Below are 24,173 nucleotides of genomic sequence, written 5' to 3' on the forward strand. Positions count from 1 at the left end.
TGGCCTGGTGTGTGAATGTCCTGGGTTCTATTCTTGGTCAGGGCACACAGGGGAAGTGACCATCTGCTTCTCCACCCCTTCCTCTCCCTTTTCTCTCCCTCTCTCTCTCTCTCTTCCCCTCCCACAGCCGTGGCTTGATTGGTTTGAGCACATCAGCCCAGGCTCTGAGGTTGGCTTTGTGTAGCCTCCGCCTCAGGTACTAAAAATAGCTCAGTTGCGAGCATGGCCCCAGAAGGGCAGAGCATCAGCCTCAGATGAGGGTTGCCTGATGGATCCGGTTGGGGCACATGTGGGAGTCTGTCTCTTTATTTCCCTTCCTCTCACTCAGAAAAGAATAATAATAATAATAATAATAATAATAATAATAATAATAAAAAGAATCAACCAGTGAATACATAAATAAGTGGAACAACGAATTGATATTTCTCTCTCTCTCTCAGATCAATCAATAAATAAAATTAAGTAAAGTATGTTCAAAGTCTAATATGCTTTTTTATCCTCTTTAGGAGCTTTGGAAAATTAGATTTGAGTTATTTTATAAAAATTTAAATTAGTTATTTTTAATAATGGCTAGAAGAAGGAAGAGAAATTATAGAATTTTTAACAGGAAAAGTAATTTCACTATTCTTTTGGGGAGGTATTTTGAGCATGTTATCTATAGAGTCCTCATGATTATTACTTCAAATATGAACCCAAGTTAGGAAATTTGTTGATATTTGTGCTTGAAATTCATGTACCTGAGGTACAAGGAGTGTTCCATTTATTTGTAGAACCATAAATTATGCATTAGAGTATCATTTTTTGGTAATTCATTTTCTGTTTTCTCATTTAGTAACGTAATGAATACAATTTTTCAAAGTGAGAGTTAATATTGTGAGTGATGCAGTGGCAGTAAGGATGGGGCAGGCCTGTTCCTGGGTTAAGTGAGAAACACCTTCATTTTCATAACAGAGATAATAAGCCTTTTTATGGAGAGATTAAATTAAATGCCATGCTTTCTGAATTTGCTCAGCTTGCTTATCAGGATGATGTGTTAAAAGACCTTTTGGCTGAAAGTAGCAATTTAGAATAAATATCTCAGGAAACTTCTAGGAACTGAGTTGGTTTAATGCTGCTAAGAATTTATAAATGACCTAACTATGGAAATAAAAAAATGGTTATAAAGATTATTTCTCAATATGAAAAAATATGCACTAGTGTCATCATAAACTTAGAAACCAGTTTGGATGATATATATGGTACACTTGAAATAATAAATGTATGTTCTGTCTTTTATTCTAAGTACCTGTAAGTATAGATAGAGCCCACTGTAAAAAATATACCGAGCTCACCATGAACCCATGAATTGCTGGATTTTCAGAAAAATCAAATTCATCAGTAAACTTTAGAGGAAAGAAAACATGTTCAACATTGGATCCTATGATATATTACCCAATGCTCATGTTAAAAATAAAATTGTTTAATAACATTCCATCTTAAAAACATAATAGAAGATTCATTACTAGGGGAGATAAAACATCATTTAAACAAATCTTGCCTCAACATGACAATCATATGTGGATGCTTCCAGGTGAAATGACTTTGCTGAAAAATTTGAAAACTAAGTTAGTTTGTTCTTTTTTTATTTTTAAATTTTACTTAGAAAATTAACTTTAACACGGTGACATTGATCAATAAGACTACATAGGTTTCAGGTAAACATTTCTATACCGTTTGAACTGTTGATTATGTTGTATACCCATCTCCCAAAGTCAAATCATTCTCTGTCACCTTATATTTATTCTTCTTTATACCTTTCCCCCTACATCCTCCGTCCTCCTCCCCCACACTCCCTTCTCCCTGGTAACCACTTTATTTTATCTATGTCCATGAGTCTCAGTTTTATATCCCATCTACCAGTATGTGTGAAATCATACAGTTCTTAGCTTTTTCTGATTTACTCATTTCACATTGTATATATGCACTACATCCTTTTTATCCAATCCTCTTATTGAGGGATACTTTGGTTGTTTCCATGTTTTGGCCACTGTGAACAATGCTGTGATAAACATGAAGGTACATGTGTCTTTATGCACCAATGTTTTCAAGTTTTGGGGGTAGATACCCAGTACAGGGTTTGCTGGGTCATATTCTATTCTTAAATTTAAATTAAAGTCTGGGTAATTCTAGTCTTAAATTTTTGAAGAACCACCATACTTTCTTCCATACTGGTTATACTAATTTGCATTCCCACCAGCAGTGAATGAGGGTTCCTTATTCTCCGCAGCCTCTCCAACACTTGTTATTACCTGTCCTGTGGACAAAAGCCAATCTAACAGGTGTGAGGTGGTATCTCATTGTAGTTTTGATTTGCATTTCTTGAATAGCTAGTGAAGATGAGCATCTTTTCATATATCTATTGGCCATTTGTATGTCCTCCTGGGAGAAGTGTCTGTTTAGGTTATCTCCCCATTTTTTTTTTTTAAATAAATTTTTATTAATGGTAATGGGATGACATTAATAAATCAGGGTACATATATTCAAAGAAAACATGTCTAGGTTATTTTGTCATTAAATTATGTTGCATACCCCTCGCCCAAAGTCAGATTGTCCTTCGCCACCCTCTATCTAGTTCTCTGTGCCCCTCCCCCTCCCCCTAACTCTCCCCCTGTCCTCCCTCCCCCCACCCCTGGTAACCACCACACTCTTGTCCATGTCTCTTAGTCTCATTTTTATGTTCCACCAATGTATGGAATCATGTAGTTCTTGTTTTTTTCTGATTTGCTTATTTCACTCCTTATAATGTTATCAAGATCCCACCATTTTGCTGTAAATGATCTGATGTCATCATTTCTTATGGCTGAGTAGTATTCCATAGTGTATATGTGCCACATCTTCTTTATCCAGTCTTCTATTGAAGGGCTTTTTGGTTGTTTCCATGTCTTGGCCACTGTGAACAGTGCTGCAATGAACATGGGGCTACATGTGTCTTCACGTATCAATGTTTCTGAGGTTTTGGGGTATATACCCAGTAGAGGGATTGCTGGGTCATAAGGTAGTTCTATTTGCAGTTTTTTGAGGAACCACCATACTTTCCTCCATAATGGTTGTACTACTTTACAGTCCCACCAACAGTGAATGAGGGTTCCTTTTTCTCCACAGCCTCTCCAACATTTGCTATTACCCGTCTTGTTGATCATAGCTAATCTAACAGGGGTGAGGTGGTATCTCATTGTAGTTTTGATTTGCATTTCCCTAATAACTAATGAAGCTGAGCATTTTTTCATATATCTGTTGGCCATTTGTATCTCTTCCTGGGAGAAGTGTCTATTCATGTCTTCTTCCCATTTTTTTATTGGATTGTTTGTTTGTTTGTTGTTGAGTTTTATGAGTTCTTTGTATATTTTGGAAATTAGGCCCTTATCTGAGCTGTTGTTTGAAAATATCATTTCCCATTTAGTTGGCTGTATCTCCCCATTTTTTAATTGTATTTTTTGCTTGTTTGTTGCTGAGCCTTGTGAACTCTTTATATATTTTGAATATTAACCTCTTATCAAAGCTGTTGTTTGCAAATATTATCTCCCATTTAGTTGACTGCCTATTTGTTTTGTTGTCAGTTTCTTTTGCTGTGCAGAAGCTTTTTAGTTTGCTATAGTCCCATTCATTTATTTTTACCTTTACTTCCCTTGCCTTTGGGGTCAAATTCATAAATTATTCTCTAAGGCCAAGGTCCATGAGCTTAGTACCTATGTTTTCTTCTGTGTAATTTATTGTTTTGGATCTTATATTTAAGTCTTTGATTCATTTAGAATTAATTTTTATGCAGGGGGACAAACTGAAGTCAAGTTTCATTTTTTTTTTTTTTTTTTTGCATGTGGCTTTCCAATTTTCCCAGCACCATTTATTGAAGAGGCTTTCTTTTCTCCATCATGTGTTTTTGGCTCCATTGTTGAAAATTTGTCCACATATATATGGTTTTATTTCTGGGCTCTCGATTCTGTTCCATTGGTCTGTTTTTCTGCCAGTACCATGCTGTTTTGATTATCATGGTTCTGTAGTATTATTTATTTATTTAACTTTTTCTTTTCTTTCTTTCTTTCTTTTTTTTTTCTTTTCTTTTCTTTTTTTACAGAGACAGAGAGAGAGTCAGAGAGAGGGATAGACAGGGACAGACAGACAGGAATGGAGAGATGAGAAGCATCAATTATCAGTTTTTCGTTGCGCATTGCGACACCTTAGTTGTTCATTGATTGCTTTCTCATATGTGCCTTGACCATAGGCCTTCAGCAGACCGAGTAACCCCTTGCTCAAGCCAGTGACCTTGGGTCCAAGGTGCTGAGCTTTTGCTCAAACCAGATGAGCCCATACTCAAGCTGGAGACCTCGGGGTCTCAAACCTGGGTTCTCGGCATCCCAGTTCAACGCTGTATCCACTGCGCCACCTCCTGGTCAGGCTCTGTAGTGTAATTTAAAGTTAGGTAGTGTGATACCTCCACTTCATTCTTTTTCCTCAGGATTGCTTTGGCTATTTGGGTTTTATTATGGGTACATACAATCATGGTAATTTTTTGTTCTACTTCATTAAAAAATAATATTGAGATTTTGATGAGGATTGAATTAAATTTATATATTGCTTTGGGTAAATATGGTCATTTTAACTATGTTGATTCTTCCAATCCATGACCATGGAATATTTTTTAATTTCATTGTGCTGTTTTCGATTTCTTTCAATAATGTTTTGTAGTTTTCAGTATATAGGTCCTTCACATCCTTTGTTAAGTTTATACCTAGGTATTTTATTTTATTGTATATTTTGTTACAATTGTAAAAAGAATTGTTTTTTTTTTTAGTTTATTTTCTGATGTTTCATCATTGACAGTAGACTTTTGTATATTGATTTTGTATCCTGTGACTTTACTGTATTGGTTCATTATTTTTAATAGTTTTTTTAGTGGTGTCTTTGGGGTTTTCTATATACAGGACTATGTCATCTGCAAAAAGTGAGATACCTTTACTTCTTCTTTCTTGATATGGATGCCTTTTATTTCTTTTTCTTGCCTGATCACTCTAAGACTTCCAGAACTATGTTGAATAAGAGTGGAGAGAATGGGCAACCTTGTCGTGTTCCTGATTTTATAGAAAAAGCCTTATTTTTTTTTACCATTTAGTATAGTATTAGCTAATGGTTTGTCACATATGGCCTTTATTATGTTGAAGTACTTTCCTTTTATTCCAATTTTATTTAGTGTTTTAACATAAAGCATTGTTGTATCTTATCAGATACCTTTTCTGCATCTATTAATAGGGTAATATAATTTTTGTTCTTTGTTTTTTTGATGTGGTATATTATGTTGATCGATTCATAAATGTTGAACCATCCTTGTACTCCAGAAATAAATCCCACTTGATAGTGAAGTATTAATTTTTTTAATGTGCTGTTGTATTCAATTTGCTAGTATTTTGTTTAGGATTTTTGCATTTGTATTCATTACAGATATTGGTCTATAGTTTTATTTTTTTGTGTTGTCCTTCCTGGTTTTGGTATGAGGTTATGTTGGCTTCATAATATGTTTTGGGGAATATTGCTTCCTCTTCTATTTTTTGAAAGACTTTGAGAAGGATCAGTACCAAATCTTCTTTGAATGTTTGGTAGAACTCACTAGTGTAGCCATTTGGTCCTGGACTTTTGTTTTAGGGTTTTTGATGTTTCTATTTTCTCCCTGCTTATAGGTCTGTTTAGGTTTTCCACTTCTTTGTGACTCATTCTAGAAAGATTGTATAGTTCTAAGAATTTACCCATTTTCTCTAGGTTATTGAATTTGGTGGCATATAATCTTTCATAATATTCTACTATATTCCTTTGTATATTTATGATGTCTGTGGTAATTTCTCTTCTTTCATTTTGGATTTTGTTTATATGAGTACTTTCTCTTTTTTCCTTAGTGAGTCTAGCCAGTGGTTTGTTGATTTTATTGATCTTTTCAAAGAATCATCTCTTTGTTGTATTAATATTTTTATAGTTTTCTTGTGTTCTATTCCATTTAGTTTTGCTCTAATTTTTACTATTTCCTTTCTTCCACTGACTTTGGTTGCCTTTGTTCTTTGTTTTCTAGTTCCCTAAGATGTGATGTTAGGTTGTTTACTTGGGATTTCTCTTGTTTCTTGATATAAGTCTGTAATGATAGAAACTTTCCTCTTATTACTGCTTTTGCTGCATCCCAGAAATTTTGATATGTCATGTTGTCATTTCATTTGTCTGTATATATCTTTTGATCTCTGCTTTTATATCTTCTTTGATCAAGTCATTTTTTAGAAGTATGTTGTTTAATTTCCCCTTTTTTGTGGGTTTCATTATTTCCTTTTTACAGTTGAATATTAATTTCAAAACCTTAAGATAAGAAAATATGCTTGGTATAATTTCAATCTTCCTCAATTTGTTCATGTTAGTTTTGTTGCCCAACATATGGTCTACACTTGAAAATGTTTCATGCACACTGGAGAAGAATGTATAATGTGATGTTTTGGGATGAAATGTCCTATAAAGGTTTATTATGTCCATTTGGTCCAGAGTGTCATTTAAGGCCCATATTTCTTTATTGATTTTCTGTTTGGATGATCTATCTAAAGCCATCAATGGTGTGTTAAAATTTGCAAGTATGACTGTGTTTTTTTGTCTGCTTCTATTATTAGATCAGTTAGTAGATGTCATATATTTTGGTACACCCTACATTAGTGCATATATATTAAGTAGTGTTATGTCTTCTTGATAATGTCCTCTTTATCATTATGAAATGTCCATGTTTGTCTCTGGTTACCTTTGTTGTCTTGAGGTCAGCATTATCAGACATAAGTATGGCTACACCTGTTTTTCTTTTGATATTATTTGCTTGGAGAATCGTTTTCCAGCCTTTCTCTTTGAATCTACTTTTGTCCTTGTAGTTTAGATGTGTCTCTTGAAGGCAACATATAGTTGTTTTTTTTTATCCAATATGCTACTCTGTGCCTCTTTATTGGTGAGTTCAGTCCATTTATATTTAGGGTAATAATATATTGACACATGAGGATTTTCTATAGCTATTTTGTGTTTTGTTTTCTGATAACTCTGTTTTGTTTGGTTTTTCTTTTTTTTTGTTTCCATCAGTTGTTTTTGTTTGGTAGTATTCCATTCTTCTTTCCCTTATTTCTTCCTTTTTTAAGCTGTGGTTTCCAGTAGTAGCTTTTTCATAGGTGGTTACCATTAGGTTATTAAGAGAAAAATGTTCATATGTACCAGAGTCCTTTGTCTTATGAGTACTTCCACATGCCACCTTCTTATGCTACTGGAGATATTTATCCTCTCCTTTTTTTAAAATTGATTTTAATTTATTGTGTTTACATAGATTCCAGTGTTGGCTCGAATGCATCCCCCCTAACCCCGTATTCCCCACAACACGTCCCTTGCCTCCCTCCACATTGCAACCCTCCCCTTTCCCTTAAGCTTTATCTCATTCTTTCAACCCCTTTCCCTCTGTTATCTTTTCCTCTGGTCTCTTTGATCTCTCCTCTGTTTCAATTCCATTACTCAGTTCACACTGTTCATTGGATTCCTCAAATGAATGAGGTCATATGATATTTTTCTTTCTCTGCCTGGTTTATTTCACTTAACATATAGTTTCCAGGCCTATCTATGTTGTCGCAAAAGGTAAGATTTTCTTCTTTTTCATGGCCCCATAGTATTCCATTGAATATATGTATCACAGCTTTTTAATCCACTTGTTCACTGACGGACACTTGGGCTCTTTCCAGATCTTTGCTATTCTGAACAATGCTGCCATAAACATGGGGGTACATTTCTCCTTTTTGAAACAGTGCTGTGGTGTTCTTGGGATATATTCCTAAAAGTGGGATAGCTGGGTCAAAAGGCAGTTCGATTTTTAATTTTTTGAGGAATCTCCATATTGTTTTCCATAGTGGCTGCACCAGTCTGCATTCCCACCAGCAGTGCAGGAGAGTTCTCTTTTCTCCATATCCTCACCAGCACTTACTCTGTGTTGTTTTGTTGATGAGCACCATTCTGACTGGTGTGAGGTGATATCTTATTATGTTTTTAATTTGCATTTCTCTAAAGATTAGTGATGTTGAGCATTGTTTCATACGCCTATTGGCCATCTGTATATCCTCTTTAAAGAAGTGTCTATTCATTTCTTCTGCCCATTTTTTTTATTGGGTTGTTTGTCTTTCTGGTGTTGAGTTTTACAAGTTCTTTATAAATTTTGGTTATTAACCTCTTATCAGATGTACTGTCGAATATGTTCTCCCATTGTGTGGTTTGTCTTTTTATTCTGTTCTTATTGTCTTTAGCTGTGCAAAAGCCTTTTAGTTTGATAAAGTTGCACTTGTTTATCCTGTCTTTTATTTCACTTGCCCGTGGAGATAAATCAGCAAATATATTGCTGTAAGAGATGTCGGAGAGCTTACTGCCTATGTTTTCTTCTAAGATGATTATGGTTTCACGACTTACATTTAAGTTGTTTATTCATTTTGAGTTTATTTTTGTGAATGGTGTAAGTTGGTGGCCTAGTTTCATTTTTTTGCAGGTAGCTGTCCAATTTCCCCAACACCATTTGTTGAAGAGGCTGTCTTTACTTCATTGTATGCTTTTACCTCCTTTGTCAAATATCAGTTGTCCATAAAGGTGTGGGTTTATTTCTGGGTTCTCTATTCTATTCCACTGATCTATATGCCTGTTCTTATGCCAGTACCAAGCTGTTTTGAGTATAATGGCCTTGTAGTATAACTTGATATTAGAAAATGTGATACCTCCCACTTTATTCTTCTTTTTCAAGATTGCTGAGGCTATTCGTGTTCTTTTTTGGTTCCATATAAATTTTTGGAATATGTGTTCTATAACTTTGAAGTATGTCATTGGTATTTTAATTGGTATTGCATTGAATTTATAAATTGTTTTGGGTAATATAGACATTTTAATGATATTTATTCTTCCTAACCATGAGCACAGTATATACTTCCACTTATTTGTATCTTCCTTGATTTCTTTTATCAATGTTTTATAATTTTCCGAGTACAAGTCTTTAATCTCCTTGGTAAAATTTACTCTTAGGTACTTTATTATTTTTTTTGTAGCAATAGTGAAGGGGATTGTTTCCTTAGTTTCTCTTTCTGACAGTTCATTGTTGGTGTATAAAAATGCCTCTGATTTCTGAGTATTAATTATATATCCTGCTACCTTGCTGAATTAATTTATCAGGTCAAGTAGTTTTTTGACTGAGACTTTAGGGTTTTTTATATACAATATCATATCATCTGCAAATAATGATAGTTTTACTTCTTCTTTTCCAATTTAGATGCCTTTTATTTCTTCTTCTTGTCTGATTGCAGTGACTAGGACTTCCAGTAATATGTTGAATAAGAGTGGTGAAAGGGGGCACCCTTGCCTTATTCCTGATCTTAAGGGGATTGCTTTTAATTTTTCCCTTTTATGGGTGGAGCACAGAGCACATTCCTAGCAGCTGTGGCTGATGCAATGCTGTGAGAATACTCCAGCTCACAGAGCCCTCCTCGGCATACCCAGGAATGGAGCTTGCCCGCTATATGTAAGTGACTTAGCGCCAACCACGCAGCTCCCTGATCTTTTCAGCCATTGGCTATGAAGGACACGCTGTAAAATTCTATTGGCCGAACCCATGTATATAAGCTATTTTACTTTCTGAATAAAGCAGATCTGCGTCACTGAACCTGGTCCCCGGAGTCGAGTCTTTGCGTCTCCGTCATCCTCATCCCCAGCAGGACTTGTCCACACCCTTTGAGTATGATGTTGGCTGTGGGTTTTTCATAGATTGCTTTTATCATGTTGAGGTATGTTCCCTGTATTCCCACTTTGCTGAGAGTTTTGATCATGAATGGGTGCTGGATTTTATCAAATGCTTTTCCAGCATCCATTGGAATTACCATGTGGTTTTTTTTCTTCCTTTTGTTTTTGTGATGAATCACATTGATTGATTTGTGAATATTGTACCAGCCTTGCCTTCCCAGAATAAATCCCACCTGATTATGGTGTATGATTTTTTTCATATAATGCTGGATCCAATAAAATATTGGCTAATATTTTATTGAAGATTTTAGTATCTAGATTTATCAGGGATATTGGCCTATAATTTTTTTTGTGTGTGTTGTCTTTGCCTGGTTTTGGAATCAGAATTATGTTTGTCTCATAGAAGGATCTTGGAAGTCTTCCTTCCTCTTGAATTTTTGGAAATAGCTTGAGAAATATAGGAGTTATTTCTTCTTTGAATATTTGGTAGAATTGACTTGTGAAGCCATCGGGCCCTAGGCTTTTGTTTGCTGGGAGTTTTGTTTTTTTTTAATTTTCTTTTATTAATTTTTTTTTTTTTTAGAGAGGAGAGAGAGTGAGAGAGAGAAGGGGGAAGGAGGAGCAGGAAGCATCAACTCCCATACGTGCCTTGACCAGGTAAGCCCAGGGTTTTGAACCGGCGACCTCAGCGTTCCAGGTCGACGCTTTATCCACTGCGCCACCACAGGTCTGCTGGGAGTTTTTTAATAACTGTTTTGATCTCATTTGTTGTAATCGGTCTGTTTAGGTTTTTTAATTCTTCCCGATGATTTTGAAAATATTTGTTTCAAGGAATTTGTCCATTTCATTTAGGTTGTCTAATTTTTTGGCATACAGTTCTTCATAGTATTTTTTTTTACAATATTTTGTATTTCTGTTGTGTCAGTTTTTATTTCTCCACTCTCATTTCTAATTTTATTTATTTGAGTCCTCTTTTTTTCTTGGAGAGTCTGGTTAAAGGTTCATCAATCTTGTTTACTTTTTCAAAGAACCAGCTCCTTGTTTCACTGATCTTCTGTATTGTTTCTTTAGCCTCTATGTCATTTACTTTTGCTTTGATCTTTATGATTTCCTTCCTTCTACTACCTCTGGGCTTTACTTGCTGTTCTTTTTCTAGTTCTTTCAGATGCAGGTTTATGTTGTTTATTTGAGCTTTTTCTAGCTTCTTTAGTTATGCCTGTAGTGCTATGAACTTTCCTCTCAGTACTGCTTATGCTGTGTCCCATAAATTGTGAGTTGTATGCTCATTATTATTCATTTCTAGAATTTTTTTATTTCTTCTTTGATCTCATTGTTAATCCATTCGTTATTTAATAACATGCTATTTAGTTCCTATGTGTTTGAGAATTTTTCAGTTTTTCTATTGTGGTTGATGTCTAGTTTTATGCCATTATGATCAGAAAAAGTGCTTGATATGACTTCAATCTTCTTAAATTTGTTGTGACCGCTTTTATGCCCTAACATGTGTTCTATCCTAGAGAATGTACCATAAGCACTTGGAAAGAATGTATATTCTGCTGCTTTAGGGTGAAAGGTTCTGAAGATATCAATTAAATCGAGTTGATCTAGTGTGTCCTTTAAGTCTGTTGTTTCTTTGTTAATTTTCTTTCTTGAGGATCTATCTAGTGATGTTAGTGGGTTATTGAAATCTCATACTATTATAGTATTGCTGTTGATCTCTCTCTTTATATCCATCAAAACCTTCTTTATATATTTAGGTGCGCCTATGTTACGTGCATGGATATCTATAATGGTTATATTTTTCTGTTGAATTACTTCCTTTATCACTATGTAGTGACCTTCTTTATCTCTTACTATAGCCTTTGTTTTAAAGTCTATTTTGTCTGATATAAGTATTGCTACCCCAGCCTTTTTTTCATTTCCATTTGCATGAAATATTTTCTTTCATCTCTTTTCTTTAGTCTATGTCCGTGTTGGTAAACATTTTTATAAAAACCGCCCCCTTTTGCAGTGCTTGTCAACCTGGTCCCTCCTGCCCACTAGTGGGCATTTCAGCTTTCATGGTGGGCGGCTACGGAGCAACCAAACTGCATCACAATTGGCCCATCATGAAAGATGGAATGCCCACTAGTGGGCAGGAGGGACCAGGTTGACCAGCACTGCAAAAGTGGGTGGTTTTTATAAAAAGGTTCGCCATCACGGGTTTATGTGCATCTTTTGTTTTAAGATGTGTTCCTTGTAGACAGCATATGTATGAGTCCTGTTTTCTTATCCACGTAGCTACCCTATGTCTTTCATTAGATTATTTAATCCATTTACATTTAAGGTTATTATTGATATGTAGTTTTTTATTGCCATTTTATTTTTTAAAGCTTATTCCTCTTTTGCTATATTCTTTTCCCCCTTTGATCTGTTTACATCAGGCCCCTTAACATTTCTTGTAGCATTGGTTTTGTTGTAATCAATTCCTTGAGTTTTTTTTTTTTTTTTGTCTGGGAAGCTTTTTATTTCTCCTTTAATTTTAAACAATAGCCTTGCTGAATAAAGTAGTCTTGGTTGTAGGCTCTTCTTCTACATTACTTTGAATACTTCTTGCCATTCCCTTCTGGCCTCAAGTGTTTCTGTTGAGAAGTCAGATGTCATCCTTATGGGGGCTCCTTTGTAGGTGATAGACTTTTTTCTCTAGCACTTTTAATATTTTCTCTTTATCACTTAGCTTTGGTATCTTAATTATGATGTGTCTTGGTGTAGATTTTTTTTTGGTTTCTCTTTAATGGAATTCTCTGTGCTTCTTGAACTTGTGTGACTTTTTCTTGCATCAATTTTGGGAAGTTTTCAGCTATGATTTGATTGAACAAAGTTTCTATCCTTTGTAACTTTTCTTCTTCAGAAACCCCTATGATGCAGATGTTATTTCTCTTCATGTTGTCACAGAGCCCTCTTAGAGTTTCCTCAGACATTTAAGTCTCTTTTCTTTTTGCTGCTCTGTTTCTGTGCCTTCGTTTATCTTGTCCTCTAACTTGCTGATTCAATCTTCAGCTTTATCTATCCTGCTTTTAATTCCTTCCATTGTGGTCTTCATTTCTGATATTGTATTTGTCATTTCTGATTGATTCTTATTTATTATTTCAATGTCCTTTTTTATACTTGCTATCTCATTATTTAGTTGTTCATTATGATCACCTATTGTTGTTCTAAGATCTTTGGGCATCCTAATGTTTATTATTTTAAACTATGCATTCTGGTAATTTGGTTATATCTGACTCATTCAAGTCCTTTTCTGGGGATTTCTCTTGATTTATTTGGGTTGCATTTCTCTGCCTTCCTATTCTGTGTGTGTATGAAAAGGGTGTGGCCACAGGAGTCCAATCGGTGTGGCCTCTATGTTACCTAAGTGTGGTCTGTCTGCAGGCCCACCACCCCTTCTGCCGCTGCCTCGGGCCTTTGGGTATGGGCGTTGTTGGTGCCGGCTGGCTGCAGCTGTCACTGAGGTTTCTGCCTCTCCTCCACTGGAGGTTCACATTCCTGGGTCTACAAGCCTCAGCTTTCACCCTGCCCCTGTGTGTGGGGCTACGTGCTGCGCCCAGGGCTGCAAACCTCAGCACCGGGGACAGGGGTGAGCACCTTTGCTCAGCCATGGGTCTCTGCCTATTCTTGGGCTTTTGCCCCACCCCCACAGGCAGAGCTGTGCTTGCCGGCCGGCAGGTCTCTGCCTATTCCCGAGCTGTCGCCCTGCCCCCATGGACAGAGTTGCACTTACGTGTTGGGCTACAATCCTCTTCTGTATGTGCCAGGCAGGGTTGCTTGCCCACGCTCAGTCGCAGGTCTCTGCAGATCCCAGGCTTTCGCCTTTCCCCTGCGGGTGGGATTGCAGGTGGGCCTGCAGCTGGCTGGACCACTTTCATGCACCCCTTCCACTCCTGCTGGGCCTCAGTCTTGTCTGGCCCAGCTTCCGCCCCTGCCTATGGGACCGCGCTTTCACGTCCCACTGCCGCCCGCCCTTAGGCTAGCCCTCAGCAGTGTGGTTGGGGGCACTGTACCTCAGACCCTAGCACTCAATAGTGTATTCCTTTAGGCTCCCTCCTTCTAAGCAACTCTTCGCTGAGTGCTGTGGAAGAGCTTGTTTGGCTGGTGTCCTGCTTCCCTTTGCTGGTATTACTGGTTCCAGGGGAAATACTCACTTTAGATTTGGGGAGTGACTCAGCTCAGGGGTTAGGGTGGCTGTCCCTCAAAGTGTTTCTGCCTGTGCCTCCTAGATTACACTCTCTTCCTGCTACTCCAGTCCTCTCCTCTCTCCCTGTCCCCTGGAGTCCTGGGGAATGGTTGTGAAAGAGGTTTTTTGCATGGTCCCTTTAAGAAGAATCCTGGGTCTTGGAAATCTGTCTCTCTCACAAACAGTATCCTGAGTTGTTTTTCAGCTAAATACTGTCCATACACTTCTAGGCTCTGGGGCTGCAGTCTGGGGCTTTGTTCCTGGAGCCCAGGGCCCTCCCCTTTCCGTTAAACTCACTTCCCTCCAGGCGAGTCTCTTTGGGCTGCTGTTCGCTCCTGGGAGCAGGGAAGCCCTCTCTGTGTTTCTGCTTTTCCTACCAGTCTCTGTGTGGTTTCTTCTGCATTCCTTGGTTAAAGAGTCCTCTTAATTTAGTCCAAAGTTGTTTTTTCCAGATGATGGTTCTTACAATTAAGTTGTAATCCACTTTGGTTCTGGGAGGTGGAAGTTGGTACGTCTGCCTACTCCATTGCCATCTTGCTGCCCTCTCCTCTCTTTTATGTTATTGTTGTCACAGATTATTCTTGTTTTTATTGTGACCTTGTTGGAACTTTTACTTACAGGTTTGATTTGTTTTGTTCTTTGTACCTGGTCAAATAGCTCCCTTGAGAATTTTCTGCAGTGGAGGTTTTCAGTGATAAATTTCCTCAGCTTCTGTGTGTGTGTAAAATTTTTATTTCTCCTTCATATTTGAAGGATAACTTGGATGGATATAGTATTTTTGGCTGGTAATTCCTCTCTTTTAGTATTTTGAATGTTTGGGTCCATTCTCTTCTGGCTTGCAGAGTTTCTGCTGAGAAGTCTGATGAAAACTTAAGGGGTTTTCCTTTATATGTTATGTTCTTCTTTTTCCTAGCTGCCTTGAGTATTCTTTCTTTGTCACTGATTTTTGACAATTTTATTACAATGTACTTTGGAGTAGGTCTGTTCGGGTTGTTGTAACTCAGCATTCTGTTTGCTTCTTGGATTAAAGGCTCTAACTCCATTGGCTTGAGAAAGTCCCATCAATTATTTGTTTGAATAGGCTGTCCATTTCTTGCTCTTCTTCTGATACACCCGTTATTCTTATATTGCTTTTTCTGATGGAGCCAGACTATTCTTGTAGAGCTCTCTTAGTTTTTTAAATTCATGAGTCTTTTTCCTTGTCTCTCTGCAGCATCTCTAGTGGCCTGCCATCAATGTCACTGATTTTTTCCTCTATCTGCCTTGTTCTATTAGCTAAACTTGCTACCTAAGTCTTCAATTTATATATTAAGTTGTTCATCTCTGCTTTTAAGATTTCGATCTCCTTGGTGAGGTATTTTTTTTGCTCATCAATTTGTTTTCTGAGTTCATTAATTTGCCTATTGGTGTCTTTTTATATCTTGTTGAGTATTTTCAGAACTTCAATTTTGAATTCTCTATCATTTAACTCCAATGTTTCCATGTGATTGAGATTTTTATTTTTCTGGAGATTTTTTATTTTCTTTCTGAAGTACGTTTCTGTCTTGTGTAGCTATGGTATTTTATTTCTTCTTCCTTGATGGCATTTGAGAGTGGTATTGTTAAGAACCCAAACAAAAAAAAAACCCCAACTAAAAATATAAAAAAATAAAAAATATAATAAAAATATAAAATTTAAAAGATTATGACAAGAAAAAAAACATGAAAAATGTTTGAGAGCAAACAAAACAAAAAATGCAAAAACCTCACAAAAATAAGAATAAAGATATGAAAATGAAAGAAAAATGAATTTCAAAGGAGAAAAAGAGAAAAAATAAGAAAAAAGAAAAGAAAAAAGTAAAAATAAATGTTAGTTTTGAGATGTTTTCCCAGTTGATGTCACTGTGTTTCAACTTTTAGCTCTGTGACATTCCTGGGTTGTCCTCTGCTGAGATTTTGCTGTGGCAATGATGTAGGCAGGGTCCACGGTGGTATTGGTGGGTGGGGCGTGTTGTGAGGGCTTTACGACTTTGGCCTTACTTCTTCAGCTTTACAGCTTCAGCTTTTCAGCTCTATAGCTCTAGCAATGGCAATCTCAAACTTTCAGGTGCTTTTTCCTATGTCTCAGTAGACCTGAGGACTGGACATGAGCACCTCTGTTCTTCAGGGGAGTGAGTGGCTCTGAAGAACTGGCTATGCGTTTTTTTTTTCTGTCACTCTCTGTACCGTAAGGTGAGGGAGGCAGGATCTGGGAGGCTGGGGGGGGGGCTCACTTAAGCTTTCTCTGTCTCTGATAAGTGAGGGCTGCAGGCAGACTGTGGGAACACTGGCCGTGACCTCACTCTGGTTGTTTTGGTTTATTTCTCCTTTATCTTACCACTCCTCCCAATAGGAGACCCAGTCACTCCAAGCTTCCCTCTCTGTATTGCTCAGATAAAACCTGGAGAGCCTGAGCTTTCCTCCTCTCCGTAATGCAGCAGAGAAAAAAATCCCAGTCACTCCAGGTTTGTCTTGTCTCCTTTTATCTCCTCTCTGAAGCCCACCATGAATGAGTTTTATCTTCTGCCCCCCTTTTCACACTGTTCCACATTTAGTCTATGCAGTGCATGGATTTTTCAGGAGCACCTGCAAAACCAGCTGGGGTTCCTTTGCTGTGTTATAGTTCAATTTGTTGAAATTTCAAGGGGAGAGATCAGGAGTATCTCTCACACTGTGGATTACTCTGCCATCATCTCCAGTCAGTTTGTTTTAATTCTTGGTAATTACAGCTGTTAGGTTGCTGCTTATTGCTACAAAATCTATCACCTTACATAGTAACAAACTATTTTTCTTGTGATGAGAACTTTAAAGATCTACTTTCTTAACATCTTTTAATTATGCAACACAGTGTTGTTAACTATAGTTGCTATGTTGTATATTACACCCCAGGCCTTATCTGATGACTGAAAATTGTATCTTTTGACCATCTTCACTCATTTTGTTTCTCACTTTTCCCACTGCTTCTGGCAACCATAAATCTGTTTTATCTTTTTTTAAAATTTAATATTCCACATATAAATAAGATCATATTCTATTTTACACTGTTTTTTTTTCTTGTTTTCCAAGTGAGAGGAGAAGAGATAGAGAGGCAGACTCCTGCATGCATGTTGACTGGGACCTACCCAGAAACCTCTGTCTAGGACCAATGCTCTACCTATCTGAGGCCATGCTCGCCACCAAGCTATTTTTAGCACCCGAGGCAGAGGCTCCATGGAGCCATTCTTAGTGCCTGGGGTTGATGCACTCGAACTAATGAAGCCATGGCTGTTGGAGGAGAAGAGAGAGAAAGAGAGAGAGAGAGAGAGAGAGAGAGAGAGAGAGAGAGAGAGAGTAAGTGGAGGAGGAGGGATGGAGAAGTAGATGGTCATTTCTTCTGTATGCCCTGACTGGGAATCAAACCTGGGACATCAACACACCAGCCGATGCTCTATCATTTAGGCAACCGGCCAGGGTCAGTGGGTTCTATACTCATAGGTACTTAGTATAAAAGAGAACATAAGTTTCTCTGACTTATTTTATTTAGTGCAATGCCCTTAAGGTCCATCCATATTGTTGCAAATAACAGGATGTCCTTCCTTTATATGGCTGAATATTTCCCCATTATATATATATCTCACAACCTCTCATCCATTCATCTATTGTTGAACACTTAGTTTGTTTCCATTTCTTGCTATTGTAAATAATGATGCAGTAAAGTTGGGGGTCCAGATATCCTTCCAAGATAATGATTTTGTTTCTTTTGTATATACACCCAGAAGAGGGATTGCTGGGTCAAATGGTAGTTCTAATTTTAAATTTTTGAAGTAATTTTTGAAGTAACTGGATGCTGTATTCCATAGCAGCTGCACCAACGTACATTTCCACCAGCAGTACACAAGGGTTCCCTTTCTTCACATTTTGGCAACACTTTTTTCTCCTGTTTTTGCTAATAGCCATTCTAACAGGTGTGATGTGATATCTCATCGTGGTTTTGATTTGCATTTCCCTGATGACTAGTGATGTTTAGCATCTTTTCATGTAGTTGTTGGCCATTTGGATGTCTTCTCAGATATCATTTTAATAGAAGCAGAAAATCTGGGGTTTATTTTGTATAATATTTTCCCATTTTAAAAATGTTTGTTCAATTTTTATATATAAAAAAAGCACCATTGAACCCAAAGGAAACCCGTGTGGGGGCCACTGGGGAGAGAGATCTGTGTGGGACATTGATATTGATGTGAAATGGAACATAGGTGAGTTCAGGGCCTGTATTTTTCACTTATCTGGCTTCTAAGGGAAGTCTCTTTATTGTGTTAACTCCAGCTTTCACTCAAAAACATAGATTTGTGGTTCCCAGAGGCAGGAGGTGGGGAGAGGAGGAATAGATTCCTAGAATACCAGAATTATTTTTGAACCATCTGGGTTTGTTATGCTGTCTAAAAGCCTTATACTGTTAAAACACATGCATACACACACACACACACACACACACACACCACTCAGGTGTGAGAGAAACAATAACAGGCAGCCTCACTGTAAAATTCTATTCAGCATCCCTAAGCTTTTGTCAAGGTCTCTCTACTTTGCATATTTATTGTGAAAATGTATCCTTAGCAACCAAGATCATTGGCTTGTTAGATAAAAGAGACCCTAGACCAATTTTCTAACCCTGGGTTTGCTTTCCTTCCAAATGATAATCAGCACATAGATGACAGGACTTGACAGCATGAGCTCGCAAGCCACAGTGTTTGAATAGAAAGTGGGATGTGCTGGGTTCATGTACATGGTAGTCTCCCCTTTTCTGCAGTCCCTTGTCTTTCAACAAAATCTCTTCTAGCAAGGCTGATCCACAGAAGAAAACCTGGCCTTTCACTGTGGCACTAGAAAAAATAAAAATGCTCACACTGCAATGAAAAATTCAAAATGAAAATAGTCACATTGAGTTCCACTTGAAAGAAAAATGTATATGTTTAAAAGTGGTCATTATTGAAAAAAGGATGATAATGAGAAAAGAATGATGAGCCCCTGATCCCAGTTGGGCATACTTGAGAAGAAATAACATGGAAGCTGTTTTCTAATTTTTATTCTGAAATTGGCAATTTCCTTAATCAAAGGGAGTTCCCTGCTTCTATGGCAGTTCTTTTTTCATAAACAGGGTTGGGAAAATTTCCAGAAAAAGGCTATTATTTTTTTAAAATTTTTGAGATAATAAATGCCTTTTCCTTTTTTTCCCCCATGGAAACTTCTGCAAATGTCTCAGTTTGAGAACATGAAAGAAACACAGTTTTCTGACCATAGGCAGTTTGTTTATTTATTTATTTATTTATTTATTTATTTATTTATTTATTTATTTATTATTTATAGTGAAAGAGAGAGAGAGAAAGGGAGAGAGATGCAAAGCATCAACCTGTAGTTGTGGTACCTTAGTTGTTTCATTGATTACTTTCTCACATGTGCCTTGACCAGGGTGTTCCAGCTGAGCCAGTGATCCCATGCTCAAGCCAGTTACCTTGAGCTTCAAGCCAGCGACCTTTGGACTCAAACCAGCAACCATGGGATTATTTTGATGGTCCCACTCTTGAGCCAACAACCTTGTGTTTTGAACCTAAGATCTCAGCGTCCTAGGTAGACACTCTATTCACTGCGCCACCACCAGTCAGGCCATAGGCAGCTTTGACACTAGTTAATTTTCACTAACTTTGTGAATAAACAAAATGGGAAAAAAACATTAATGATATAAATTAGACCCTTTCCTTCTTTGGTTTTTATGTTGTGGGTAGCCATTTCCTGCCTCTGTTTTGGTTCTCTTTAGATCCTGTTCAACTACAAAGTTATTTTCTGGAATTGGTTGCTCATATTTATATTAGAAACCTTGGCATTAATTTAATGAGTTATTTTAGATTTTGTTCATCTTTTCTTGGTTGACTGATCATTTAATGAAACTTTAAATTCAGGCAATGCTTTGTGTTCTGCCCTACCACTTTTTAAGTGGACTAAGGATTAGCAGCATGGGGAATCTCTGAATAAGGCTAACCTGGCTCTCAGGGAACACTCTGTTCCTTCATGAGATGAAGAAATAAAGAATTATCCCAGAATGTGCAAGGAAACTTCTCCTCTTATAGAATTCTGATATGGTTTCATAATGTTTCAGTTTCTGAAAGCCCTAGGTGATGTTTAACAGAAGACATGTGGACACATCCAAGTAATCACAGACAACTGTTGGAAGGAGACGTATACAGGAAAAGTGGGAGACACTCTGACTGCATCAATTTTGTTTGCACCTGTGGTTTTTGGTTTCTAAGCCTAGACAAGACCCATTGGGTTTATTTCTTATTAATGAACTCCCCATAAGTTACTAATTCAAGCAGTTCCATTATTTTTCTGTCTGAAATGACCAAATTCACTCTTACATTAACCAACTAAAAGATTGCTACAAGTTACCTTTATGTTTTTTCTCACATGGAAATTACCCTTTAGGTTAATATCTACAATATATAAAAAACTCATAATGCTCAGCCATAAACAAGCAAACAATCCAATTAAAAAATGGGGGGAGGACCTGAACAGGCACTTTGATAAAGACATACAAACACAAAGAGATATATGCAAAGATGCTCATCATTACTAGCTATTAGAGAAATGCAAATCAAAACTATAATGAGATACCACCTCACACCTATTAGATTGGCTGTTATCAACAAAACAGGTAATAACAAGTGTTGGAGAGGCTGTGGAGAAAAAGGAACCCTCATTCAATGCTAGTAAGAATGTAAACTGGTACTGCCATTATGGAAGAAATTATGGTGGTTTCTCAAAAAACTACCCAGTGGAGGGATTCAAATAATTTAACAACTGGTTCTCTGCTCTAGTGACCATTTTAAGTATAAAAAAAGATATACTGAGAGGTAGTTTATTAAAATAAGAACAATAAAAAAGATACACAAAACTAGTTTGCTATAAGAAAGTGTTTAAAAATATTAATGAAAAATATTAAATAATACTTGACAAAACAATATAACTGTTACTTAAGATATTTCCGTATTGCTTCTTGATTGGCATCCTCACTTGCAATTTTTTTCACCTATGGATGGGATGAACATAACTACAGGCACTTAGAATACACTGTTGCACAGATGAACGTTAAAAAAGAGTAAGGAATGTAAGTTTGTGATTTCCACATTGGGCGTCTGCATAGGCGCCCACCTTAGAGAGAACCCTGATTACAAGTGCCATTTTAACAACTGGTTTTCTGAATTCAACAAAAACTTAAGTATCAGTTCTGCTGAACTGGTGAAGACCACTGGAATTACCACATAACCTAGCAATCCCTCTATTGGGTATCTACCCCCAAAACATGAAAACAATGGTATGCAAACACACATGCTCCCCCATGTTCATTGCAGCATTATTCACAGTGGCCAAGAAACAGAAACAAGCGAAATGTCCCTTGATAGAAGATTGGATAAAGATGTGGTATGTATATACAATGGAATACTACTCAGCCATAAAAAATGATGACATATTGCCATTTATGACAATGTGGATGGACTTTGAGAACATTATACTGAGTAAAATAAGTATATCAGAAAAAGCTAAGACCTATATGATCTCACACATAAGTGGGAGTAAAATAGACTCATGGGCATAGATAAAAGTGAAGAGGTTGCCAGGGGAAGAGTAGTGGTGAGAGGGGAGAAAAGAGAAACAAATGGTGATGGAAAATGATTTGACTTTGGGTAATGGGCATACAACAGAATCAACAGTTCAAATGCTAGAGAAATGTTTACTTGAAATCAATGTGCTCTATTGATAAATGTCACCACATTAAATTTAGTATCTAAATAAAAATAAATAAATTACCTCTTAGAGAATGGCAGGCATTTTTTAAAAATTTGGAATAGAATGCATGCACTACCCAGAAAATAAAGTGTATAAGGCAAAGAAGCTTGGCTGTTGATTTGGGATCCATTATCCAAAGAAAGCTCCTTTAGGCTTGATCCCTTCACAATCAGTCCTTAAGGGTAAGGGGATTCACTTTCTCAAAATGTTATTTTGTCTTTCATCAAAAGGACATAAACCCAAGTAAACACAAAGCTCAAGAAAAAGGGCTCTCAAGTTTAATGTCAGCATGCTCTTAACATCCAAGTAAACATGGTAAAAATATCTGATTTTCTCTTCTAATTATTTTTAGAAATAATCAAGTGCTTGTGGCTCAAGATACTAACTTTGGCAAATACATAAATGTTATATATTCCCATTTCATTTTTGTGTTGTCTTTTCTGTCCCATTGAAGGATTTTTAAAGTGGTGCACTTCAAATTGCAGCTGTCAATTTCAATTTTTGGTTCCATTTACTTAGCTGGAAAAAATAGCAATTTAATAATTTGAGATATTTATAATAAAAGATATAAAAACTGAGGATCCTGCTCAAAATATAATTTTTTTCTGGTTTCAGTTGACTTTATGATAGATGATTCCTATTTGCAAATGGATTGCAATCTGTGAATTAAAGAATTTCCTGTAATACATAAGATAGATGTAGTTTCAGGATCACCAACCTGCAAAGGACACTAGTGCTGCAGTTTTGGTAGAGAAAAAGACTCTTTCAAAAGGAACAGTAGGTGGCGGTGCTGCACTGTAAGTGTTAGGATGTTGCCTGCCTTCTACACTTCCAAGGCTGGAAATATTTCTGTGGAGAGAACTCTGGATCACTGATGTTTGTGCCCAAAAACAACTAGGGTGGCCCAAGCAGAGCTGTTCTTTATATGGTATATATTCGTAACTAAGTTTTCTGTTAAGCTTTTGTTGAGGCTGCAATTCGTTAAGTCAAGAAACCATTGTTTGTCTGAAGACCATCATGACTTCTGTCTCTCTTTACATATACATATTTAAATTTCAGCTCTATTGAGATATAACTGACAATAAAATTCTAATATACTTAAAGTGTATATCCTGGTGATTTGATATACATTTACATTGTGAAAAGATTCCCCTAACCTGGTTAATTAACATGTCTATCACCTCACATATATATCTTTTTTTTTCTGTTTTGGTGAGAATACTTTCTACTCCTTTTAGCATATTTAAATTAAGTAATACAGTGTTATCAACTGTAGTCACCATGCTTTGCATTAGAGCTTCACACCTTATTTATCTTATAGCTAAAAGTTTGTACTCTTTTTTTTTGTGTGTATTTTTCTGAAGTTAGAAGCAGGGAGGCAGTCAGACTCCTGCATGTGCCTGACCAGGATCCACCCGGCATGCCCACCAGGGGCAATGCTCTGCACATCTGGGGCATTGCTCTGTTGCAGCTGGAGCCATTCTAATGCTTGAGTTGGAGGCCATGAAGCGGTCCTCAACGCCTAGGCCAACATTGCTCCAGTGGAGCCTTGGCTGTGGGAGGGGAAGAGAAAGACAGAGAGGAATGAGAGGGGGAAGGGTGGAGAAGCAGATGAGTGCTTCTCCTGTGTGCCCTGACCAGGAATCAAACCCGGAACTTCCACACCCCAGGCAGATGCTCTACTGCTGAGCCAACCAGCCAGGGCCAGTGTACCCTTTTATCAACCTCTCATTATGTCATGTATACCCCACCCCTGTCCCTAGCAACCACTTTTCTTCTCTCTACTTCTACAAGTCTGACTTTATTTTTTAAAGATTTTACATTTAAGTGATACCATGCAGTACTTGTCTTTCTCTCTAGCTTATTTCATTCAGCATAAAATATAGGTCCACCCATGTTATTATTATTTTTTAAATTGATTTTAAAGAGAGAGGGAGCAAGATCATAGTTGCTTTACTTTAGTTGTTCATTGATTGCTTCTTGTATGTGCCTTGACTGGGTAAGCCTGGGTTTTGAACCAGTGGCCTCAGCATTCCAGGTGAATGCTCTATCCTCTGTGCCACCACAAGTCTGGCTCTTTCTTTAATTGGAAAAAAAATTACAGGCAAAATTTAAAATTTGTTGAGATTTATAAGATTTTACTTTTACATTAATTTATTTTTTCCATTGGGTGATTGAAATTTTCCTGAAACTGAGGAGTTTTGACAACTGAATGAAAGAGTAAAGAACTGGTGGTCAGGTTTATTCGTGGAGAGGCTGGAGGTCGCTGTGGACACTGAAAGCCCACTCTAGAGCCTCCAGTGGAGCACTTTTGGCTGACTTTAGTGAGGAAGGA

This window comes from Saccopteryx leptura, chromosome 11, assembly GCF_036850995.1.
Source record: "Saccopteryx leptura isolate mSacLep1 chromosome 11, mSacLep1_pri_phased_curated, whole genome shotgun sequence".
Classification (NCBI taxonomy): Eukaryota; Metazoa; Chordata; class Mammalia; order Chiroptera; family Emballonuridae; genus Saccopteryx; species Saccopteryx leptura.